The sequence below is a fragment of the Rutilus rutilus genome (genome assembly GCF_951802725.1).
Source record: "Rutilus rutilus genome assembly, chromosome: 5".
Taxonomy (NCBI): Eukaryota; Metazoa; Chordata; class Actinopteri; order Cypriniformes; family Leuciscidae; genus Rutilus; species Rutilus rutilus.
In genome coordinates, this window is record NC_140213.1 from 1,443,638 (window position 1) to 1,450,179 (window position 6,542).

A 6,542-nucleotide genomic window follows, 5' to 3' on the forward strand; every position below is an offset into this window, starting at 1 on the left:
TTGTTCTGCTGAACACAAAGGAAGATATTTGGAAGAATGTTTGTAACCAAACAGATCTCGGTCCCCATTGACTACCATAGTGTATTTTTTTCCTACTATGAAAGTCAATAGGGACCGAGATCTGTTGATTACAAACATTCTTCCAAATATCTTCCTTTGTGTTCAGCAGAACAAAGAAACTCATACAGGTTTGGAACAACTTGAGGGTGAGTAAACAATGATAGAATTTTCATTTTTGGGTGAACTATCCCTTTAATACGACACAATCTAATAAAGGAAAGTGATGAGATGTAGATGATGATGTCATATAAGCACAGCTGCGAGTTCATTCAGCAACTTATTTTTAAATTCATGATTCATTATTACTTCATTGTTGCTTTAATCAACTGTTTACAAGAAGTGAAGGTTTGGTAACTTACATTTCTGACACAATGTTGCCGGTTACTCTGTCTGTTTATGCTCCGCCAGCAAAGCTAGTCCCACACAGAACCACAGCTCGGAACTGGGATTTTCCACCTCGTTCTCTGGAATATCGTCTGGAATGCCACTCAAAGTCGGACATTCGCAGAGCAGGACAGTAACGGAGTACATTTACTTGAGTACAGTACTTAAGTACAATTTCCGCCAAAGTCAACTCCATGGTCAGATTTAGATAAGAGACGAAACCATGGACGAAACAATGGATGAAGACGCAGCAGGTCCATCCCGGGAATATGCCAACCCGTGGCCCCACTTTGCCAGACTATTTCAATTTTCTGAACAAGTTAATGATAGTTTTCGCTTCAAGTGTTTGCTGTGTTGTAAGCACTGTGGCAGTAGTAATGCAATATTTAGAAAATGTACTCTTGTACTCTTGATACTCAAGTACTTTTAAAAACAAGTACTTCAGTACTTTTACTTAAGTAGACATCTGACTGTAGTACTTTTACTTGTACTTGAGTAAAATTTAGCAAGGGGTATCTGTACTTTTACTCAAGTAATGAAGCTGTGTACTCTGTCCGCCTCTGGACATTCGACATGTGAACACATGGCGCCAAGTCCACTACAGCAAGTGCACATGAAGAGTGTGTTATTTGGGCCAGAGCCGAAGACACGAGCGACACGGCCTCGTTACTGAACGAATCGGTTCAGTGAATGATTCAGTGATTCACTCGTAACGATGGTCACTTGTCGCCATCTACTGGCTGAACGATGTAAAGTACAGAAAGAGCGGAAAAAATATACATAGAATTAAACATTGGTGCAAAATATTCTGAGTACATGGAACAAAATTTGCAATAATTTTTTCTGTCAACAATTATTAGCATTTTTTTCAGCATTTTATATTTTTCTTTGTTTTAAAGGAGAACTCCGGTCAATTTTAACATTGAGCTCATTTTTTTGTACATTTGGAGTGCTGTCAGTACAGAGAACAACGACAAAAATTGGTGTTGCCTACACCGTGTTATCCTCGTTTTAAAATTTGCACCCTGTTGACTTCAATGGGGCAAGTTTTAAACCTGCTTTTAGCCTCTTAACATCCTTGATGTGTCATTACAAGTGCACAGGTCATGTGAGTGATTCCTTCTGAGTGAACGCGGGTGAATCTGACTGCAGTAGATGTGAAAGAAACTCGATTGTCGAGTTCACGCGCATAGGTTTAGTACCTATGATCACGCGCGTGAACTCGACAATCGACTACCGTGGACTTCGACCGAAAACAGGATGTAAATACAGGTATGAGCGCTGGCTGAATAAACATCATTTTTTATATATTTCTTTCACATCTACTGCAGTCAGATTCACCCGCGTTCACTCTGAAGGAATCACTCACATGACCTGTGCACTTGTAATGACACATCAAGGATGTTAAGAGGCTAAAAGCAGGTTTAAAACTTGCCCCATTGAAGTCAACAGGGTGCAAATTTTAAAACGAGGATAACACGGTGTAGGCAACACCAATTTTTGTCGTTGTTCTCTGTACTGACAGCACTCCAAATGTACAAAAAAATGAGCTCAATGTTAAAATTGACCGGAGTTCTCCTTTAATTTATTAATTTTATACTCATTATACTGTTTTTATTAGATATGATAAAGTTCTATCAAAATAATTAAAGCATACTATCAAACTAAAATTAAATTAATTAAAATATAATACTTGTGACACACACACACACACACACACACACACACACACACACACACACACACACACACACACACACACACACACACACACACACACACACACACACACACAGATCTCTCTTCATAGCCTCGTCTGATCTACAGTCAGTCAAGGCACCACTGTTTTCCATTAACTTATTTATTGTATAGGCTGTATATGTAATTTATTATAGTTTGATTTATTTAAAGTGCCCTGGGTGTTTCTGCAGACGCAGCTGGAGATGGAGATGGAGATGGAGATGGAGATGGTGGATGTCTAGCACCAGCTAGTGGTACATCGTAGACATAACATGAGGACCATGAAATAAACTCTCTCTCTCACACACACACACACACACATTCTCTCTCTCTCTCTCTCTCTCTCTCTCACACACACACACACACACACACACACACATTCTCTCTCTCTCTCTCTCTCTCTCTCTCTCTCTCTCACACACACACACACACACATTCTCTCTCTCTCTCTCTCTCTCTCTCTCTTTCTCTCTCTCTCACACACACACACACACACACACACACATTCTCTCTCTCTCTCTCTCTCTCTCTCTGTCTCTCTCTCTCACACACACACACACTCCTGTCATCTGCCTTCACACCACGTATCTTACACACACACAGATGAGTGTGTTACTCTTTTGGTCGATTGGTCGAAGTCGATGCGTACGGCCATCTGCCGGAAGCTAAATATTTTAGTCGATGAATGAATGAATGAAATCTTTATTTGGAACAATTAAAAAATAATTTAAACAAAATACAGCAACACATGAAATATCCATCAATAAAATAAAAAAAAACATTTTTTTTTTATTTTTGCATAATAATCAAACTGTTCGAAAAGGGATCGGTAGAAGCCCTAGGCTTATCGGGACCTACCCCCGCCCCAGTAACTACCCAAACCAAATCACAATCAAACAAGATAATCCAACATAACGTTTAAGATAATACAGAAAAAACTACTAAATTAAATAATGCTTTTTCTTAATATTAAGATAAAGATAAAGAAGCATAAACAAAAACCATTATCAAGCATGCTTTACAAGTTAAAGGGGTCATATAATGCCATTTTTGTACAAGCTAATATGATTCTTTAGGGTCTAAGTTAAAAGTTTGTAATATACTTTAATTAAAAATTCTCATTAGTATTGTAAGAAAACACTCATTTTACCTGGTCAAGAACAGCTCTGTTTTCAGCACGCCGTTTAAGTGCATGTGTCTTTAAATGCTAATGAGCTCTACTGACCCCGCCCCTCTGTTCTGTGGGCGTTTACACACACGTGGAGTGTTGCCTTGACAACAGTTGAGGGTATATTTTGGAGAATGGCAGCGGGAGTCTCTGAGGACACGTCTGTGCAACCGTCTCAATTTGAACCGGAGTCTGAAAACAGGACGTTTCTGAATGGTTGGTTAACGTAAAGTCACTTTGATCTATCTTTGTGTGTACTGGCAGGGTAGAGTAGTGAGATACGAACGCTATGTGTTTACTGATGTATACGTTAGTGCATTGACAGATTGATGTTACAGCTAATGGTCATGAAAAACCTTTTTTCCGGTAAATGTAGGCTTGCCCGTGATGCGTAACGTTATCTCTGCAGTGTTAGGCACAGCTGTCAGGGCTGAAGCACTCACATTTTACTGATCTGTTTAAAAAATAAGCAGTCTGTGAGACTATGACAGTCATTAGGCACATAAACAACACATACTCAGACAGGAGCTAATACCTTTTTCAATGTTCTCATTTATAAAGCAGTCTGGTGTGTGAAATGATTCGCGCAAACATGAGAGCATTGACGTTGATCGTGGGGAATATTCCCTTCGAAAACAAAACTCAGCCACTGCGTCTTCAGCGGTTCGGGTTTAGGAACATCAAAATGATGCTGTGTTCATTATTACACCCGAGAACACCACACTCACTGAGACGCCATTCTGCTGATAGACAGTGCTCCAGCGTATCAACAATGGCGGACTATGATGACAGCTCTCTCACGAGCGAGGGCGGGTCTGTGTTGAAACACTGCTGTCAATCAACAATTGTTGGAGGGGCGTCGAACGGCTTGATTTGAGACGGGGGAAAACATATAAGATTAAAAAAAAAAACACTGGATGAATTTTTATCATTTTATGATGGTTGTGTACAGGCACTGCCAACACACACTTCAGTAATCAACTTGTAAAAGTGCATGTACCATTAGATGACCCCTTTAAGAGTTATCATTCACCCTCACCACTTCTGTACTTATCAAAAATAAAACTTTTGTACCTTTTTTTAGATTGCAACATGTTAACACTTTGTTTGATTGAATTGCTCAGAGCGTTCCACAACAGCACCCCACAAATAGAAATACACATACTTTTGAGAGTTGTCCGAGTCCGATGTTGTCTCAGAATTAAATCCCCTCTCAAGTTATAACCCCAACCCAGTCAATTTCCCCATTACTCCAATACTCTGCGCTACTTTTGTTCTAACATATTTGATATATGGGGTTTCCAACAGATTTTGTAATCCAGAATCACACCCAAAAATGTATTTTCGTACACTCTTTCCATTTTAACATTATTAATCAACACTTTTACTTGTGTGTCAGTTTTACGATTACCAAACAGCATAAGTTTGGTTTTATCTAAATTTATCGATAATTTATTTAAGTCAAACCATATTTTTAACTTTTTAATTTCTGCTGTGACCACCTCCAAAAGCTGCTTCAGATTTTCCCCAGAACAAAAAATATTGGTATCATCTGCAAAAATCACAAATTTTAAGAGGTTAGTCACCCTACATGTCATTTATGTACATAATAAATCATTTTTGGACCTAATATTGACCCCTGTGGTACTCCACAGGTGATACCCAAGCACTCAGATCTATTCTCCCCTATCTGAACAAATTGAAGTCTGTTGCTTATGTAACTTTTCATCCAATCTAATACAACTCCTCTGATACCATACTTTTCCAGTTTATTGATTAACAAACAATGATCGATTGTATCGAAAGCTTAATCTTAAAGCGAAAAGCTTCGATCGATTGAATTCGAAAGCTAATCGATAAAGTTTTAAATATAGTTGTTTGTCTTACATGAACGCATCGCTTCACTTCAGAAGGCCGTCATTAACCCCGTGTGGAGCACTTTATGATGGATAGATGCGCTGTAATGGACATCCGAAGTCATACAGCCATTCACTCAAAGAGTATAGAAGCCCAAGAGGCGAAACTCTGTTGTGTTATGGGTAACAGTCTGTAGATGGCGCTGCGGAGGCGCGTCCGCCATTATGGACTGAAAGCTGCTGAAATCGTTAGCGCCAGTCAATGGCAAAATCCATTTTATTAGGTGTTTATAGTTCATGTGTGCACTTGCTAGATTGCACATCTTTTTTGTACCTTTCCGCCTGTAATAGGACATTCACAGATTGTTTTTGTTCTTCCCATTGAAACGTTCACTGTGTGCACTTTCACTGAAGATGTTGAAAAAACAAGTTGTTAATATTTTTGTGATATTCTATGTAAAATATTAACATATATATGGTGGTGTTCACTAATTTCAAAATCAACATTTGAATAAATATCTTATTACTTATATCTTATAACTGTGTGTCTGCCTATAGCCTATATTATTTAATGAATTTCTGTTAGTTATATAACAAGGAAAATGCATAATAGAAGATAAATATTGATAGATTAAAGTTTTGCAGTAATTTTATAATTGTATCTTTGCAAACCAGTGGTAGGCTAATGAAGCCGATTCGGTGGGGGACATACCCTTACTAAAAAGTACTATAGGAATCTTATAGTATTTTGGGACAAAATATTATAGTAATCTTATAGGAATACTATAGTAATTTGGGACATAGAAGTACGATAAGACTACTATATAAATACTATAGCAGCTTTAAAATATTATAGAGGTATTACAGAAAATCACAGAAGTATGTTATGTTCTGTAATACCTCTATAATATCCTAGAGCCGCTATAGTATTTCTATAGTAGTCTTATAGTACTTAGTAATATTTTGTCCCAAAATACTATTTTCCTAAGGGTAATTAGGCCATGCATAACCAACACATAGACGAATATTTTCTGTCATTTAACGTCATTTAACGTCGGTCATCCTCATTAATGTATTTTAAATTGTTTTCATATTTAGATATGACGGCCAGAAAAAATTAAGTTATGTTAAGTTTTTGTTATGTTAAATTTTTCAGTGCCATTGACTCCCATTATTTTTCGGCGTTTTCCTTCAGTTTTCAGTCCATAATGGCGGCCGCGCCGTCACGTCATGGGGGCAACTGTTGCTATGGAGCGTTCTATTGAGTTTCGCCTCTTGGACTTCTATACTCTTTGATTCACTCCCATTATCAAGCTTAAGAGCCAGGACATTTT